The 20,282-nt window shown below is 43.5% G+C and overlaps 1 pseudogene across 1 annotated transcript; it reads right to left on the reverse strand.

Annotated features, from left to right (window-relative positions):
• Positions 1–3,860: 3,860 nt before the first annotated feature.
• On the reverse strand, positions 3,861–19,314 carry LOC308511701 (protein mono-ADP-ribosyltransferase PARP16-like; annotated as a pseudogene). Its single transcript has 2 exons — positions 19,306–19,314; positions 3,861–4,656 (listed from the first exon to the last, which is right to left on the reverse strand). The product of its transcript is annotated as a protein mono-ADP-ribosyltransferase PARP16-like (transcript).
• Between the last annotated feature and the right edge of the window lie 968 nt (positions 19,315–20,282).

The following is a 20,282-nucleotide window of genomic DNA, read 5'->3' on the forward strand; positions in this document are numbered from 1 at the left end:
GCGCAGCTACAGAAGAACCGCTTGGGGAGGCAATTGCGCAGAATCCGGGAAAGGCAACTTACACAACGCTTGCTACGTGCCTGGCGCTCTTCTAAGCGCTGTAGATAAATAGTAACACATCCTCCCGACCATGCTAGGATTGAAGTACTCGCCCGTCACCACCCTCTTACAGGCGAGGAAGCAGGCACTGAGAGGTTCGGCCACTGGCTCAAGGTCATTGGGCTTGTAGCGATCAGCGGCAGGATCGCAACCAAGACAGTCCCGCTCCAGAGCCCTTGCTTTGGAGCAGAAAACCTTAAAAATGAAAAAGCGCCCATTCCCTCCATGACCAGGCATGGACCTCTGCCGAGTGCACCTTCTGGACACACGCCGGTACGTGTAGTGCATCAGGACACATGCTCAAGGGTGGTGGGAAACACTGGCAACACTCTAAATTCCCACCAGGAAGGAGGTGGATGAATGCAGTGTAGTGTATGCACCCTACATCTTTTGACTGGGTAGATGAAAACGCCCCAGTCAAAAGAATGCACAGATTCCAAAGGCACACAGCAAGCTGCAGAGCAATGGCGTTGGATACACATTTGTAACTTTTTTTTAAACTAGTCAATCCGAGATAAGGTCTGAGAGTACATATAGGTGTGCCTACAGACATGTTATAAAGGCCTGGGAGGACGCACAGCCAATGCTTACCAGTGGGCAGCCCGCCAGGGCGCCAGTTGTCTCTCAAATTTTCCTGAACCGCCTGCTTCCCAGCTTCCCAGCTTCCCTGAGCTGAGCAGCCCTGGCCCTCCCTTGGTTTCTATAAGGCCCTCCAGTGTTAGAATTTCCACTTGCTTGCCACCCAACCCCTACTCCAACAGCCCTCCTCCCTTCCTTCCACACCTTCTTCCTCTCTTTCCCATTCATACTCCCCTGTCTTTTTAAAAACATTATGTATATTATATACATATATATTATATACATATACATAATTATATATATAGTATTTACATATATATATATAATTATATATATGTATATATACATATTTCAGAGAGAGGAAGGGACAGGGAGAATGTAGGGCGCGGCTATAGGGTTAAGCCTCGGACTGACCTGTTGGCAAAGCCACAAACCAGTCCCAGCTTAGAGGGCACAGTCCCCTTAGCATAATTAGGCCTGACCTTATGTCTACCTAGATCTTATCTGGGAAGCTAATGGGCTGAGGGAGATGTAGCAAGTGCTGCCAAACCAAGTGAAACAAGTGAAACTCACAAGAACATTGTCACTATGGTGACCACTACCTTGTTTACCTCTGGCTATAAAACAAAGGCTCAGCTCGCCTCTGGATCTCTCTCTGTGGCCTCAGCCAGGCACAGGAAGATCCACCCCTAGACCCAGCTTATTCTCTTTGTCTGTCATTTCTTCATCCTTCACCACCCTCACTCAGGCTTTCGAACCCTTGGCTGAACTGGCTCGGCACAGCAGAGATGGAAACATCAATGATGAGAGAGAATCATTGATTGGCTGCCTCCTGCACGCCTCCTACTGGGGATCGAGCCTGAAACCTGGGCATGTGCCCTAACCAGGAATCCAACCGTGAATTCCTGGTTCATAAGTTGATGCTCAACCACTGAGCCATGCCTGGTCGGGCCATACTCCTCTGTCTTTCCAGTCGCCTCTCCCTCCTGCAGCCTACTCTGGCTGATCTCCTAGAGAGGCCTGAGCTGTCTGAACACCTCTTGCCAGAGGGCACTCAAAGAAAGACCCAATTTTTCTGGCTCTGATAGAGAAGGTTATGCAGCAGGGAGATTGGGTACACTCTAAATCTCTGATCCTCCTCCTCAAGTGTGCCCTGCCTCCCCTCCCCCCAACCTCTGCCTGTGTGTAGCTGATGCCCTCTCCCACTCCTCCCAGTCACTTTTAAAGACATGGTGGGCCATTTCCGACCTGCTAAGATGGATGAGGAAGGATATAGCAAAATCTCCTGTACCCACCACGGTCCTAGGAAACATTACCCATCCATCCAGTGGAAGCCTCAGCATCCCTCTGGCCATTTCCATTTCTTCCCTCCCATCCTCCTTCCCTCTCTACCCCACAGGGAGAATCCTAGAACTTCTCCACACCTCCCCCACTCTCCTCATCCCTGGGGCTCTGCTGGCTCCAGTTTCCCTGCTTTTTGTAGGTCCTCACCAATCTCTGCTAACGCCCTTCCCGCAATATCCCCATTTTTGGTTTTGACCTACTATCTTGTCCTGGGGTGGGGCCAGTATCAGGGGATTCACTTAGCCTTCCCCACCACGATAGCTCTTACCCCACAGACCAATGACCCTGTGGGATTCATTGCTCCAACTGCCAAGTGTACCACTGGCACATAACTTGGGGGCTGGAGAAATGACCACTGTGTTCATCTGTTGATCGAAACACCAGGTCGGCTCACTGTGAACCAGACTCTATTCCCAACTTCTTTTATTACCATGCCTCACAAGCCCCTCTCAAACAGCTCCCCCACCCCCCCCCCACCCCCCGTCCATCGTGACACTTTGGGCTTCCAGGATCAATGTCAGCTTAGACTCTGTGTCCAGTAGTCCTAGATATGTCTGGGTATTTGTACAGTCACCCAAGCAGCTGGGAAAGCTTCTATGAATATATGCAAACAGGTTTGCTGTCCACATTACTTTTCATTTCTCTTGGGCAATTATCTAGGACTCAGCTTGTTGGATGGAGCAAATGGTAAGTATATTTTTAACTATATAAGTGACATACAAAATGTTTTTCAGTTTGTCTATATCATTTTACATTCTCCCCAAGAATGCACGATAGTTCTGGTGTTTCCTCATTCTTTCTAGCACTAGCACTCTCTGTATTTTATTTTAAATTTTAGCTAAGCTTATAGGCATGTGGTGGCATTTCACTGTGGCTTTAATTGGTGTTTCCCTTAAGATGAATGAGGTTGAACATCTTCTCAATAGCTTCCTCGTTTTCCATTGTCTTCTTTAGCACAGTGTCTGTTCCATTTTCTTGCTCATTACTTATTGAGTTGCTTAATTTTGTATTGTTGAACATTGAATGTTCATTTTCTGTTTCAGATATAAGCCTTTTATAATATGTGTGTTGCCCTGGCCCATGTGGCTCAGTTGCTTAGAGCATTATCCTGGGCACCAAAGGCTCTTGGTTCAATTTCTGGTTAGGCTACATGCCCAGGTTTCAGGGGTTTTTTGGTTTTTTTTGTTTGTTTTGTTGTTTTTGTTTTTAGGTTTGTATTTTTTAATCAGAACTCTGACTCCTTCCATTCTCATCCATGGTCGGGCACGGGGTTACAGCTGCAGCAGAATGCTGTTTGTTGATTTGAGAAAACTGAAAATGCTTTGTACTTACAAAGGTGGATGGAATTCAAAAACCGATCCCCACCGATTTTTATGAAAAACATGACTATTCCTCTTGAGGGTCTCAAGTCAAAACAAGGCAACTGCCTAGTGATTTATCATCCCCACTATGCATTTTCCGCCTTCCAGAAGGCATTAGAGAAAGGGCCAACGTCCGCCAGGAGCGATTGTAAACATACCACTGACAGCTTGGACACTTTGTTTTTAAATGCAGCAGGACTTTTTCCTTTGGCCCTGATGGAAAAGCCAACTCCCTTGGGATGTTTAGGCAGGAGCAGACAGGAGGGCTCCCCAAAACCTATGAGTGAGGGCCCAGTGGTCCCCCTTGGCCGGAGTGTGGCTGGAGCATCATCAAAGGCAATCGATACATTTATGGCATATGAAAATTGTCTTGTGGTCCCCAGCTGGCCCCCAGGCTCAACCTGGCTGGATGCGGGGCATGGGAGGTACAAAACAAGGCACATGGTGGAGGTGGTCCCCACTCCCGGCCCAGAAAGATTATCTCTTCGCACGATTCCAAAAGTGTTGGAAAGTGGAGGAGTTGATGACACTCACTATGAGCAGCAGCGGCAGGTACAGGAATATGACCGTAAACCAATGGCTGGAAAACCCTGCAGGACAGCTGGCTTGAAGCCCTCTTGGCCTGCTTCTGTGAGTACACCAGCAGGTACTTCACTCGCAGGAGCTGGTTGTTGGTGACCACAAAGTACTTTGGAGGGATGGCTCCCCCTTCACTGTGCTTGTTTCTCGCTCTCCTGCGATCTATCTTCTTGGAGTCGTTCTTCTTGGTTTGGTACTTGACATCTGGATGGTCTATGACCTCACACACAGCCACGCAGCTGAGGATGGGGCCAAGGAGGCTACGCTGCCACCCATAGCCATGGGGGCTATAAATGAGGGCCAGGCTCAAGTCAATGGTGAGGTAGGTCCCTTCCCAGAACAAGGATGTCTTGTTCAGGTGGCAGTGCAGTCCATTGTGGATGATGGAATGGAAGTTTTCTAGGCGGCTCCCATGGAAGGCGTAGATTAGGTCTCGTTCTCCTTTGGTCTCATAAAATTTGGCATTCGCTGGGTCCCAGTACTCGATTTCAAATAGGAAGTCCGGCACAGGGACAGGAGTGTGAGGGGCACCAGTCAGCTTTTGGATCTTTTCAAACTCTGACTTCCCTGCACTGTGGACTGTCACGACCTTTGAGGATAAAATCCAGCTCAGCAGGTCCCAGGCCCGTTTGTCTTTATCTTCAGAGGAGTGGAGAAGCTCTTTCAGGTTGGGTAACTTGCTGGCATCTGCAAGCTGAAGTCCCAGGTTTCAGTTTTGATTCCAGTTCTGCGTTTTGTGTGAGGCAGCCCATCAATGTTTCTCTCTCACATAATGTTTTTGTCTTCTCTCTCTCTCCCTCTTCCTTCTTTTCTCCCTAAAAATGAATAAAATAAAACAAAGTTATAATAAGTGTGTTTTTCAAATATTGTTTCCCAGTTTGTGGCCTTTGTTTCCATTTTCTTTTCTTTTTTAAATATATCTTTTTAAAACTTTTATTTAATTTTTCTTTTTTGTTATTTTGTTTTCCTATTACAGTGTGCATTCAACATTATTTCATATTAGTTTCAGTTGTACAGCACAGAGGATTTAAAAAAAAAAACACCTTTTAAGATATAGTTCACATACCATGTAATTTACTCATTTATAACATCTGAATCAGAGGGTGATATCAGCAAGATGGTGCAGTAAGAAGCCTCACATCCTCCTTCCCCCATGGAGACACTGACTCAAGAATGGCACATGCCCAATTCCCTTTGTGAGAAATCCAGAAACCAGTTAAGAAGCTTGTGCACCCCAGGGGAGCGACAAACCAACTACATTGAAGTGGGTAGGAAAATTCATGGCTCTCACTTACCGGAGTCTCTCCCCCGACAGTGCAATGAGCAGGAGGAAAACTCCTAGCTCAGTGGCTTCTCCCTCAGGAGAGAAAGAGAAAACTGTTTCAATACATCCAATGTTCCAGTTTTCCAGAGACACTTCTTAAGAGGCTGGTTTCTTCCTTGCCAGCATCTAAGCACCAAAGATCAGGGACTGCTTTGAAGAAAGTAATGTTTCAGACTAGTACACATTATCCCTCCTCCCAGCACAGTGTGGCAATTGGGAGAAAACTCCCAGATCCTCAGCTTCTCCCTGGGGAGGGAAAGAGAAGAAAGAAACATACATCCTACATTCAGCCTTTTTGAGAGGCTGCCCAAAGGACTTGTTTCTGTCTTGCCTGAGAAAAACCCACCTCCCAGTTTCTTCCTGGGGAGCATGCATCCGATTTTGGGATTTCCTGGGGAACTACCTGAGCAAGTAGTTTCTGCCTCATCTGTCTCTGAACATTGTCTATTTGCCTAAAGGCCACTGAGAATAAAAGAGTTGGTTGGTTGGTTAGTATTCCATTGTATATATGTAGCACATTCTTTTTTTTTATTCATTCATCCATTGACAGACCTTGGTTTTCTTCCATATCTTGGTTATTGTAAATAAGGCTGCAATTAACATAGGGGTACATCCATCTTTTTGAATTAGTGTTCTCCTTTTCTTCAGATAAATATCCAGAAGTGGAATTGCTGGGTTGTATGGTGTTTCTGTTTTTAATTTTCACATAATAAGGTATATAAATGTTGAATCACTTATTTTGTACTGTAATGGGGTAACCCGCGGAGACGACCACCAGGCACTCAGATCAAAATTTAGGAGCCTTTATTAAGCTGGCCAGTGACTACAGTTACAGCACCCTGCCGAAGCAGAGGCTGAACTGCAGTGCCGACTTCCATGGACAGCAACTACAGTTACAGCACCCTACTGAAGCAGAGGCTGAATTGCAGTGCCAAATACAGGAGTTACATTTTATTATTAAATTCTGTGGAGGCCCAGAGAAAAATGTGTCTTTCAAATTCTGGGCCCCCAATATGGAGGAAACCTTCTTTATTTATACTTTTTTCAGTCCTTTGCCTCCCAAATTTGGAATGAGACTTCTGGGCCTTCTGAGAAAGAAGGCCTGCGTGCTGGGAAGGGGCCATGAGACCATATCTCAAGGCGTGGCCTGATGTCAGTACCTTCCTATCTATATGTTCTAGGACAGTGTGCCCCACCTGGCCGAAGCACCAGATATGCAGCCCAACACAGTACCCCTGAAACTAATATACTATATTATATGCCAACCAACTATACTTTCATAAAAAAAAAAATTAAGCAACAGCAACATCAAAAAGAGTTGGTCAGCTTGCTTTTGCTCAAGAGGAAGTGAAGTTCAGTAGACAGACATCAGATAGGTCTGCATATTTGTCTTTTCCTCACTGTACAGTCATCTGAGAAATGGCAGTCAGTCTCCAGGAAGTTGAGCAGTTTGGGGAATGAGGTGATGGTTTTTAGATGTGTTAAGGTTGAGGATCTTATAGGACATGCTAATGGAATTATCCAGATTGTACTTCAAAATTTTGATTCTGGAGCTCCAGTGAGTAGTCAGAGTTAGAAATACATACTTAGGAGTCCTTCATTCCCTCATCAAATATTTTAGGAGTGTTTGTTCACACACTATTACCTAGCAAGTCTGCTGTAGTCCTCTTGATCCCATTCTCTTTGCCCCCCTCAGAGGTAATCTTTATTCTGAATTTGTCATCATAAAATCAATGAAACCAAAAGTTGATTTTTGAAAAGATAATAAAAAATCACAAATCTTAGGCACACTGACCAGGAAGAAAAAGAGATTCCTCAGCCCTAACCGGTTTGGCTCAGTGGATAGAGCATTGGCCTGCAGACTCAAAGGTCCCAGGTTCAATTCCGGTCAAGGGTATGTACCTTGGTTGCGGGCACATCCCCAGTTGAGGGTGTGCAGGAGGCAGTTGATTGATGTTTTTCTCTCATCGATGTTTCTAACTCTCTATCCCTCTCCATTCCTCTCTGTAAAAAAAAAATCAATAAAATATATATATTTTTTTAAAAAAAGAGATTCCTCAGAAATCACCGAAATCAGGACTAAAAAGAGAAACAGCACCACTGACTCTATGTAAGTTGAAAAAATTAGAAGAAAATAGTGTGACAACTTTATGAGAACAAATTATACACAAAGATGCAATGAGTACATTTGAGGGAAGACACAAACTCCAAATCAGACTTGTTAACTTGAAAACAAAAGCTAAGGGGAGAGGCAACAAGCGTTTATTTGAGATCAGAGAATACTAGTAGATTCAGGAAGCACTGATTCAGGCAGAAACCCAAATAATATTCTGATTATGGGGTGAAGGCAAGGGGTTTTTATGAGAAAAGGAAGAGGAATCATTACATGAATAGAAGGAAGAAATTTCTATTAGTGCTAATAAGCTAAGTTATTCGTTAGCTATACATGGTGGTGCGAACTCTAAAGAATGTCCTTAATTTTCAGTCCTTTCATCTGCTTTCCTGTTAGTTTTACAAACAGTTGTTTGGAATACAATGTTGCTTTGGCCCAGTCCAAAGGTTATTTTGTCCACTTCAAACATTCCAAAGGTTTGAGGAGTAAGAGGTATGTGCAAGGCAATTCCTCTGAGGTGGAGGCTTGGACTCCATTTTGAAATGACTCTGTTTCTATCGTTTTTCATAGAATCAGTAAAAGATTTAAAAAATCAACTAAATTAATAACTAAAAATATTCCACAATGAATAGGTCCTGTCCAGGTGGCATTACTGCTTAATTCTATCAAACATTTCAGGTAGAAATAATAACAACACTCCTCAGAACTCTTCCAGATAATAGATGAGGAATGGACACTTTCAAATTAGCTATGTTAGCGGACAGCTCTGAATCGGAGAGGGGCTGTCCCCTCCTCGGCTCCTGTCAATCTCATAAGAAAGGTTTCAGAGGAATGACAGACAGCAACATTATAGCAAAGCAAGCAAATTTATTAAGAATACATGACATAAAGCACAAGTGGGAAACCCAGCTAATCTGAGCACCGCACCTGGTGGAAGTTTTCTGTCTATAGGTTTCAAGGTTCCTTTGCCAGATATCTTGGGCAACAGACTAGGTTTCAAAGTCCCCCTTTTACTTTGTTGTGTCTTTTCCCAGAATTTATGAGAACATCTGGCGATTTTATCTAGGCAAGTACCAAGACTACTGACTTCTTTGTTCAGTGAGTGAGATAAACTCCACCCCCAACACACCTTCCCAAAGACAGCTGACTTCTTTGTTTCGTAAGATAAAACTCTCCCCTTCTTAAACCCTTCCCCTCTTGCTTCCTTAGCATTCCCCAAGTGATATTTGTCCTTGGGTTTAGCTGGGGTCTTTGTTCTCTATTTTCCCAGGCCAGGATGATTTAAGCCATGTATTCTATGGTTAAGGAGGAGAGCCATTAACCATTTGCATCCAAGTCTCCTTGGTTGGGGAAGATAAGGTCACGATTCACAAACTGCCCAAACTGTTTGGCCTTGTTTAATTCTCTTGTCTCAGTTTACCCTTCCACTTGCCCAGGAATTTTCATAGCTTCTTACTATCCTGCCACAGGTCTATTAGGCCAATATTACTGTAGTGCAAACCCCTGACAGTTGGGTTTTTTATTGTAATGCAAGTGCCTGATATTAAGCTTTAAATTGCTGAGACATCCTCTTCAAAGACAGATACCTCGAGTAAATGCATTGCCAGCTACAGGACCGAATAAAGAGCTACGCTGTCGCACCCCTGAAGTTTCCTTTGTTTTAGAGATCTCTGACCACTCTTTTTTTTCCCTTTCCTGCACTTTAATTCCTGTTCCTATGTTTTTAATTCACCAAATAAGAGTAAACTTGTGAAACCCTAGGCCCCTCACCCTCGACTCCAATAAAAGCAGAGCCCAAGTTCAAGCACTCTTTATCTGCAACCTTGCCAAGTGGCCCTGTGACCTTCAGGACTTGTATGTAATAAACCTTGTTCTTTCAAAGTTTCCTGATATTTACTGCTGAGGTTTCTCTCTCAGTCATGCTAAGAACCACAAATGCTGATCCAGCCACAACATTGGTTCAGAAAGAGGGCTCACCTTGGGTCCAGGGTCCTAATACCTCCAGGCATTTCTAGCCAATAGTATCATTAATAAGCTGAGACCAGCACAAAACAATTACTCTGATGCCAAAGACACTCAAAAACATCCAAAATTAAGAAAAGTGAAGATCATGTTTTCTCCTAAATATAAATGAAATAATCCTCAACAAAATATTAGCAAACTGAATTCAGAAGCATATAAAAAGTATTATATACCATAACTAAGTGGGATTTATTCTGGGAATACAAGTGTCAATGAAAAGAAAACTGAATCTCTGGAAATGTAAAGAATTTTTATTTGGGCCCATCTGAGGACTGTAGCCTGAGAGCAGAACTTCAAGAAACCTTGAAACAGTGCTCCAACTTCGAAAAAGTGAGAGGTGCTTATACAGGCAGAGGAGTAAGCGAAAAGTACATCTGGCTCATTTTTAATTAGGGTACATATATTTCAGTGATTAACAATTTTACATGAAAGGAAAGGATGTATATGAAAATAAGGTTGGGTTTGGAAACAATTAAATTGCCTTGAAACTCTTGGAGATGCATTTTATCTTGTGGATGACAAAAAGGAGTTCTATGGAGAGTAACCTCCCTAGAGGATTTGATCATAAATTCCTAACTGGACAGGTCATGGTGGGGTGTCATGCCCCAGGTACATAACTTCTTTAGTAAAAGGCTTATCTTTGCCTTAAGCAAGCCCTGCCCATTGTTTCTATGCATCTAGATTAACACACCTTTGAAATGCTCCCTTTCAGACACCTCAAGAGAACACATAATCGTAACTATTCTATAATCTCATCCTTGCTTGCTTCCTCCCACCTTAATATAATCTTCCTTATGTTCCCTCCTTAATCTCAAATGCATAAAAGAAGCTGAAAACCTGTTATTCTCTGGATCATTTGAGATCTTGCTCCCAGACATGTCATCATTTGTCTTAAACTTTTATTTAAGACAGGTTTGGACATTTCTTACATTGATAATCTAGATATAGAAAGAACAGGCACTGTTTTCTGTAATCACTGATATATATGACTATTCCCCATGGTTTGCCATAGGATGAATTTTTAGACTATTCTTCCCTGGTTACTGATTTAGTCAGAAGAGCTTAAGCTCCATTTCTTTCCTCATTTCCCCCTTTTGGTCATAAGTCAATCCAGAAGATGTATTGATGACTATTTTGATAATTGCTCAGTCCCACGAAGCTAGGAAGGCTCATTCCTAGGACTTCATCTGTGGTTATGTTAAGACAGTTTACAGCATTTTCCCTTCTGGCCAATGGGGAGGAAGAGGCTTTTAGGTAACCTGGAATATGAGCATGGGCCAAATTATTGTTTTTTTAAGAATGGTTTTTCCATTACGTTTAGTCAGGCATTTGACAGTTAAGGAAAAAAGCTCTGGATCATTTCTAATCTATGGGCTATCATGATTTGAGTATTGTTATTTCTGTTGTGCATCTTCCTTCTGCATCTATTAACATAATAAAAATAGAAACAATAAAAACAATGCAACCACGATTATTTGGTTAATAGTATGTGACTTAAAGTTATGTTAACAGTGAGGAAAAGCCAGTAGGTAGCTAGTAAAGAATCAGTGTCGTCATCATCATCATAATGAATGATTAGAACATCATTTTCTTTTTTTTCAGTTTTAAGTATTTATTGCTCTTGTCTTCAATGCAGGTACTTAACTCTAAGTATTTATAATTTAATTTTTTGAAATCACCATTTTCCACAATGGGCTCACAAAATTCCTCAAAATTTAATTTTCAGTGTTTAGCTCTAGCACAGAAAATACAGAAATAGTTTACTCTTTTATTTCCAAACTACTATTCTTTTTTTCCTTGAAATTATTTTTCATTTTATTATTATTATTATTTTTAAATTAACTCTTTATTGTTCAGATTATTACAGTTGTTCCTCTTTTTTTCCCCAATATCTCCCCTCCACCCAGTTCCCACCCCACCCTCTGCCCTTACCCCACCCCCCCACTGTCCTCATCCATAGGCGTACGATTTTTGTCCAGTCTCTTCCCGCACCCCCCACTCCCCTCCCCCCCCCGAGAATAATCAGTCCACTCCCTTTCTATGCCCCTGATTCTATTATATTCACCAGTTTATTCTGTTCATCAGATTATTTATTCACTTGATTCTTAGATTCACTTGTTGATAGATGTGTATTTGTTGTTCATAATTTGTATCTTTACCTTTTTCTTCTTCTTCCTCTTCTTAAAGGATACCTTTCAGCATTTCATATAATACTGGTTTGGAGGTGATGAACTCCTTTAGCTTTTTCTTATCTGTGAAGACCTTTATCTGGCCTTCAATTCTGAATGATAGCTTTGCTGGGTAAAGTAATCTTGGTTGTAGGTTCTTGGTATTCATCACTTTGAATATTTCCTGCCACTCCCTTCTGGTCTGCGTAGTTTCTATTGAGGAATCAGCTGACAACCGTATGGGTACTCTCTTGTAGGTAACTGACTTTTTTTCTCTTGCTGCTTTTAAGATTCTCTCTGTCTTTTGCTCTTGGCATTTTAATTATGATGTGTCTTGGTGTGGTCCTCTTTGGATTCCTTTTGTTTGGGGTTCTCTGGGCTTCCTGGACTTGTAAGTCTATTTCTTTCACCAGGTAGGGGAAGTTTTCTGTCATTATTTCTTCAAATAGGTTTTCAATATCTTGCTCTCTCTCTTCTTCTGGCCCCCCCATAATTCGGATGTTGGTATGCTTGAAGTTGTCCCAGAGGCTCCTTACACTATCTTCCTATTTTTGGATTCTTTTTTCTTTTTATTTTTCCGGTTGGGCATTCTTTGCTTCTTCGTATTTCAAATCTTTGACTTGATTCTTTTGATCCTCTAGTCTGCTGTTGGAACTTTGTATAATATTCTTTATTTCAGTCAGTGTATGCTTAATTTCTAGTTGGTCCTTTTTCATATCCTCAAGGGTCTCACTAGATTTCTTGAGGGTCTCACTGAATTTGTCAGCGGTTTCTAGAAAATTCTTGAAAAACCTTATAAGTTTGGTTTTCAACTCTATATCCAGTAGGTTGCTTTCCTCCATTTCTGTCATTTGTGACCTGTTTCTTTGTCTCTGCATTTTTTATGCTTCCCTGTGTTGATAGAGTGGGTTTTTGTGCTAGGTGTCCTATAGGGCCCAGTGGCTCAGCCTCCCCAATTACCTGAGGTGAACACTCTTGGTGAACCCCTTTGTTGACTTTGTGCACAGCCTTGTTGTAGTTAAGCCTGGATTGTTGTAGGGAGCACTGGAAGGAATTGACCTCCAGGCCAATTGGCTGTGAGAATCAGCTGTGTCTACAGTGGGAGAACTTCTGTGCTGAAGACACCCTTCTGGGGCAAGACTTGATTCAGTGGGGTTTTGGTGCTCACTGAGTCTGCCCCCTGAGTGTGTCCCTTATGGATCTGAGGAGTTGTTATCTGGATGGTCCCACTCTGACCACTGGCTCTTGGATCTCTAAGAAGTTGCTAATTGAGCCTCTGCCTGAGGCTACACAGCAGGAGCTATGGAGAGATCTGCAGATTCTTCTTCTTTGTTTGGGGTTTGGTGGTGCCCAGATGAGGCCCAGCTGTGAAGCAATGCAAGCTGCTGTGGGGCCTTGGGCCTTCTTTTGGAAGTTCTGGGTCTCTCTGACCCAGCTGCAGTTTGTTAGGTAATTTTCAGATTGCAAAGGGCCAGGCCTTTCATATGCAAAAGCCTCTGAGCACAGCTTGGGTGGGGCGGGGTCTCAGGGAATCAACAGGGTGGAGCAAACAGCTATGGCTGATCTTCAGTCCTACCCTAAGAGGCCCCGAGTCTCAGTGTCTCAGTAATCGCTGCAAGCACCTCTGAGAGAAAGCCGCCCTGGAGTTCTGACTGATGCCAGACAGTCCAGTTTCTCCCCGTATGAGTCTGGGTCCCCAGAGACTCGCCCAGAACTGGCGTTCAGAGCCGTCGGGAGCTTGAGACTCCCTCCTGATTGAAAAAGACAACTGCATCCTCAGTTGCCAGCCCTTTCCACGTGCGCCTCTGTACCTCTGCACTTTACTTCCGCACCTCCTCTGAGTCTCAGTGTGATTTACTCTTTCCTTCTAGTTGTAGAATTTCCACTCAGCCAGCCTTTCTGTGGTTCTGGATGATGTTCGTTTTGTCTTTTAGCTGTATTTTTGAAGTGGTTGCACGGAGGCAGCAATTTCTGGTGTTTACCTATGCCACCATCTTGGTTTTCTCTCCCTTCTTTTTTTAAAAAATATATTTTATTGATTTTTTACAGAGAGGAAGGGGGAAAGATAGAGAGTTAGAAACATTGATGAGAGAGAAACATTGATCAGCTGTCTCCTGCACACCTCCTATTGGGGATGTGTCCACAACCAAGGCCCTTGTACATGCCCTTGACTGGAATCGAACCTGGGACCTTTGAGTCTGCAGGCCGACACTCTATCCACTGAGCCAAACCAGTGAGGGCAGAACATCATTTTCTAATAATAAATGGGAAAGGTTAGTGGGCTTCCAATCTAACTTTTCTATGTTTAGTAAGGGAGAGTGTCTAAGAAGGCATATGCAGTTTCTAGATAGGTATAGTAGGGAGAAAGTTATAAGAATGTAAATCAGTTTCATTTTCTATTCTTATTCTATCCTAGATTAGCTTATTTATAGATAAGCATATATATAACCCAACAAAGTCTTACAACAATTTCTACAGGTATGACTATCAAAATAGAATAAGAAGGAAGAAATGTAATATTAGCTCTTCATAAAGAGTCTTAAAGCCCAAATTTTTAGCAGGTCAGGTCTAGAATCTCAGAATAGCTGATTACCCAGATGTTATCTTCTTCTAAATCTTGGAAGCTTCCTTGGTTCTTTTTAATCGGAAACATGTTTTAGAAATGTTTTTTAATCCACTCATCTGCTGATGGGCACTTAGGCTGATTCCAAATCTTAGTTATTGTAAATTGTGCTGCTATGAACATAAGGGTGCATATATCCTTTCTGATTGGTGTTTCTGGTTTCTTGGGATATATTTCTAGAAGTGGGATCACTGGGTCAAATGGAAGCACCATTTTTAGTTTTTTGAGGAAACGGCATACTGTTCGCCACAGTGGCTGCACCAGTCTGCATTCCCACCAACAGTGCATGAGTGTTCCTCTTTCTCCACATCCTCACCAGCACTTGTCATTTGTTGATTTGTTGATGATAGCCATTCTGACAGGTGTGAGTGGGTACCTCATTGTCATTTTGATTTGCATCTCTCAGATGATTATTGACTTTGAGCATGTTTTCATATGTCTCTTGGCCTTCCTTATGTCTTCTTTCCAAGAGTATCTATTTAGATCCATTGCCCATTTTTTTGATTGGGTTGTTTATCTTCCTTTTGTTAAGTTGTATGAGTTCCCTGTAGATGTTAGGGATTGAACCCTTATCAGAGATAACATTGGCAAATATGTTCTCCTATACAGTGGGCTTTCTCGTTGCTTTGTTGATGTTTTTTTTTTTTTTTTTTTGCTGTGCAGAAGCTTTTTATTTTGATGTAGTCCCATTTGTTTATTTTCTCTTTAGTTTCCATTGCCCTCAGAGATGTATCAGTGAAGAAATTGCTTCAGCATATGTCCGAGATTTTGTTGCCTTTGGATTCCTCTAGTATTTTTATGGTTTCCCATCTTATGTTTAAGTCCTTTATCCATTTTGAGTTTATTTTTGTGTATGGTGTAAGTTGGTTGTCTAGTTTCATTTTTTTGCAAGTATCTGTCCAGTTTTCCCAACACCATTTATTGAAGAGACTGTCTTATCTCCATTGTATGCTCTTTCCTCCTTTGTCAAATATTAATTAAGCATACTGGCTTGTGTCAATTTCTGGGTTCTCTGTTCTGTTCCACTGGTCTATATGTCTGTTCTGGTGCCAGTACCATGCAGTTTTGAGAACAGTGGCTTTGTAGTATAGCTTGATATCTGGTATTGTGATCCCTCCTACATTGTTCTTCTTTCTCAAGATTGTTGCAGCTATTCGGGGTCTTTTTTTATTCCAGATGAAAATTTTTGGAGAGTTTGTTCTAGGTCTTTGAAGTGTGTTGTAGGTGTTTTAGTGAGGATTGCATTGAATTCATAGATTGCTTTGGGTAGTATGGACATTGTAATGATGTTGATTCTACCAATCCATGAACATGGTATATTCTTCACTTTGTTCATGTCTTCCTCTATCTCTTTTTTCAATGTCCTGTAGTTTTCTGAATACAGGTCTTTTACGTCATTAGTTAAGTTTATTCCTAGGTATCTTAACTTTTTTGTGTGTGCAATGGTAAATGGGATTGTTTTTGTAATTTCTCTTTCTGTAAGTTCACTATTGCTGTATAAAAATGGCATAGATTTCTTGGCATTAATTTTTTATCCTGATACTTTGCCAAATTCACTTATTATGTCCAGTAGTTGTTTGATGGAGTCTTTGGGTTTTTCTATGTATAGTATCATGTCATCTGTGAATAAGGACAGTTTTACTTTTTCTTTTCTAATTGGAATGCTTTTTATTTCTTCTTCTTGTCTGATCGCTAGGGCTAGCACTTCCAGTACTGTATCGAACAGGAGTGGTGAAAGTGGGCATCCCTGTCTTGCTCCCGTTCTTAGGGGAAATGAGTTTAGTTTTTGCCCATTGTATAATGTTGGCTGTAGGTTTGTTAGATAATGCTTTTATTATGTTGAGATATGATCCCTCTATTCCCACTTTGCTGAGAGTTTTTATCAAGAAAGGGTGTTGGATTTTGTCAAATGCTTTTTCTGCATCGATTGATATGATTATGTGATCTTTGTTTCTCAGTTTGTTTATGTGATATATCACATGTATTGATTTGCAGATATTGTACCATCCTTGCATCCCTGGAATAAATTCCACTTGGTTGGGGTGTATGATCTTTCTAATGCAATGCTAAATTTGATTTGCTAGAATTTTGTTGAGAATTTTAGCATCTATGTTCATCAAGGATATTGGCCTGTAGTTCTCTTTTTTTTGTGGCATCTTTTTCTGGTTTGGTGATTAGGGTAATGCTGGCTTCATAGAAAGAGCTTGGAAGTGTGCCTTCCTCTTGAATTTTTTGGAATAGTCTGAGGAGGATAGGTTTTAGTTCTTCTTTGAATGCTTGGTAGAACTCACCTGTAAAGCCATTCAGACCAGAGCTTTTGTTTGCTGGAAGATTTTTGATCGCTGCTTCAATTTCTTTGGTAGTTATCGGCCTATTCCGTTTTTTTTTTTTTTATTCTTCTTGATTGCGTTTTGGGAGCTTGTATTTTTCTAAGACTATGTCCATTTCATTTAGGTTGTCCATTTTGTTGGAATAGAGTTGTTCATAGTGTTTCCAGGAGGTAAGTTCAAGGAATTGAATGAATGAGGAAATAGCCACAATTCAGTATAGAGAAGGTAGAAAGAGAATGGGTGTATAAGAAGAAAAGTAAAAAACTAAATACAAAAAAAGAAAAAAATATATAAAAGAAATATATATATATATATATATATATATATATATATATATATATATATACACACACTAGAGGCCCATTGCAGGAAGATTCCTGCAAGAATAGGGCTTACTATGGCTGGAGCAAAGCAGAGAAGGGAGCAAAACCTGCTGAGGTGGGCTTCTCTCCCGCCCCCAGCTGCTCCAGCTTGGTGGGTTTTCCCAACCCACCCCCAGGCACTGCTGTTGGGTTTTTCCAATCCGCCCCAGCCGCTGCAGCTGGGTGGGTTTTCCCAACCCGCACCCAGCCGCTCCATCTGGGTGGATTTTCCCAACCCGCACCCAGCCACTCCATCTGGGTGGATTTTCCCAACCCGCACCCAGCCGCTCAGTCTTGGTGGGTTTGCCCAACCCGCCCCCAGCCTCTCCGTCTTGGTGGGTTTGCCCAACTCGCACCCAGCCACTCCAGCTGGGTGGGTTTTCCCAACCCGCACCCAGCCACTCCAGCTGGGTGGTGTGCTAGGGTGAGGGACTGCGGCATGGAAGGGTTACAGAATGTTACAGAATGTGCTAAGGGAAGGAAATGGGACATGAGAAATTGAATGTGCTGGGAGGGGGGACTGACGTATGGAGGACTGTGTCAGGGTTAAGAACCATGGAAGAAAAATTGCTAGATTGTCTTAGAAAAACAATGTGTTATGATACGCTCCAGCCAGGTGTGACTCTGTTTACCCCCCCTTTGTGCTTATGAACTTTCTATGAACTTCTAAGGTAACACTGTTGTGCTATAAAGGATCATACTGCACCCTTGATCTCTGCCACATGCTCCGAAGCTCCCAGAGGGGGAGATAGGTGCTGTGGTCAGCTGGCCAGCTTAATAAAGGCTCTTAAATTTAAATTCTGAATCGGTGGTCTATCTTGCTGAGCCAACCCATAACATTTGGAGGCCCCAGCGAGATACCCAGCAGGGAGGAGAGGGACCCCTTATTTAGGGCTGGAGGCTCTCCTCCGGCAGGTAGGAGAGGAACCCCCTATTCAAGGCAGGAGGCTCTCACCCAGCAGGGGTGAGAGGGACCCCTTGTTTAGGGCGGGAGGCTTTCCCCCAGCAGGGGTGAAAGGGACCCCCTATTCAAGGCAGGAGGCTCTCCCCTACTTGTCGCCGGGCACTCAGCGAGATACCCCACACCTGTGGAGAACGACTACCAAGGAGGCCTCCAGTCCACCCAAAACTTTTGATTCAGAAACCGAGCCACCTGGACTCTCGAGAGAGGTAAGGACTGGTCATTAAACTGGAATTGGGACGTCCCATGGAAGGACCTATACGGAGGGCTGGACGCAGTGGTACTCCTGGTCCTGACCCGCGGCCACGACGGTGGCCGGGGTCCCTGGTTCATGCGGCTGTAGGCTGCACTGGGTTTGTCTGTCTGGTATTTGTTTGTCCTGGTGTTTATTGTCAAAAAGTTGTCTGCTTCTGTGTACACCCTGCTGCAATGTTTTTTGAAAAATTTTCAGAACTTCAAGGAGCAAGCTGCAGGTTCCGGCCAACCTTAGGTTGCATTTGGCTGGTTTGTTTTGTCTCTGCTCTTTGTTGTCTTTGTCTTTGTCAAATGAGAGAGGGTCAGTCATCTTCGTCGACCCCCTACCAGTCTGGCCCACTCCGAGTGAGTGGAAGGGGTGCTTGATCACCTCCTGGGAAGCTATAGAGCTCCCTCAGGGATTGGGAAATTGTTAGGAATTGGATGGATTGTTTAAACTCTGAGTGAATGTCTGGTGAAAGTGTATAAATGTGGAGGGAGGGGGCCTGCCCTCTCCTCTCCTTTGTGTGGCTCCACGACTTCGGTTACGGAGTCCGAGTGGGCCCCAACCTGCGGTTCCGCGATCTGTCATATGGCATAACGGTGACTCACCCCCATGTGGAGGTGACCAGGCTGGGGGTTTATACGGGTGCACCTTAGCTACGACGAATCTAAGCTCCCAAGGGACGCGGCCAGGCGGGCATCTGAGTGAGGATCTGTGAAAACAGGTCACCCCCTCCCTTGTCTGTCTCTCGCCACCGGTCATCATGGGGTCGGGACAAAGTTTGTTTGTGTGGGACTAGCCAATTTACTACAGAGAAGGAGGAAAAAGGTGTAAATCATTACTGGTCTGTGTGAAGTAAAAGCTACTTTGATTTATTCTGCTTTCTGTTGATACGCTTGGCTGAACGTTTGGGCTGGCCCCTTGACAATCTGCAAATAGTCTCTCGACAGCTGCGAGAATTATTTTTCTCAGAGTCTTTTGCTCACTGTTAAAGGGAATCAGCCCACTTAGTTAATAAGAATTTCTGTCTATCAGTTGTTCTTACCTAGGTTATAATTTACTGTATTAAACTAAAGTTCTGGGATAGATTTAAAAGTTATAATGTTAATGCTTTTGATTTACAGCGATTCTGTAAACAGGATTGGCCCACTTTCCAGGAGGGGTGGCCGAATGCAGGGTCTTTCGATCTGACCACTGCCTACCAGGTCCATTATGTCATATACGGCCGCCCAGGGCATCCTAATCAAATTCCTTATATTCAGGTTTGGGTTGGCATATTGTCCAAGAAACCCCGGTAGATAAGGGCATGCCTCCCGAGGGGAAAATTGGGACAAAGACAGACAATTCTTTTGACCGGGCCCCAGAAGGGAAAGGCTCCCCCGGTCCTTCAGGGAAAGCAGGAAGAACCCATTAGCCGGCCACCCCCTATGGTCCCCAGGCGCTGGATCTGGGTGAGTCCCGGCCTCAAGCCCAGGCCACGCCACCAGCTCTTGACCCGGAGCCCCTACCTCCCCCGATGCCAATTGTCTTCCTTCCGGATGAGAGGGGTTTTGTCGTCCTTCAACCCCTTCAGTCCATCCCATACTAGGCAGGGGACAGCGTATGGAGGGAGAGAGACAGAGGGGGAGAACCTGCAGGACCTTGTGACATCCGCCAGTCCTGCAGTTCCTATGTTGCCACTACGGCAGGCCAGCCCTCTAGATCTGGGGCTAGACAGGCAGCCCTCTGGGGAAGCAAGGCAGACCGAGGCGCTATTCCCAGCTCCAGACCAGATTGGGGAGTAAATGATCAAAGAAGGGGGGCTAGATGCCTGAGCTGCCTGCAGTGGCCCTAAAAAAAGAAGCAGCAGCAGCAGCAGCAGCGAGAAAGTACTTGGGCCTTTGGCTTGCAGGCTACAGCAGTTAAGCCATAAGCCAGTGATTGGTACTAGCCTTCCTACAGCCCCAGAAATAGAATAGCAAGCCTGAAATCTATGAAAGCTGCAGATAGAGCTAGTAAAAGCTCCCTGCTTGCAAATGTACTGAAAAGGTTTAGTACCTGTTGCTGCTGGAAGAGGACGGGCTGATATCCCCTTCCAGTACACTCCCTTCAAAGAGGCCTGGCTGCTGCTCTGCCATAAAGGGGACTGGTGGGAAGACAAGGAAAGCAGGGCCCTGTAACTAATAAACAGAGTTAAGAA

Source organism: Myotis nattereri (genome assembly GCF_964212035.1).
Source record: "Myotis nattereri genome assembly, chromosome: X".
Classification (NCBI taxonomy): Eukaryota; Metazoa; Chordata; class Mammalia; order Chiroptera; family Vespertilionidae; genus Myotis; species Myotis nattereri.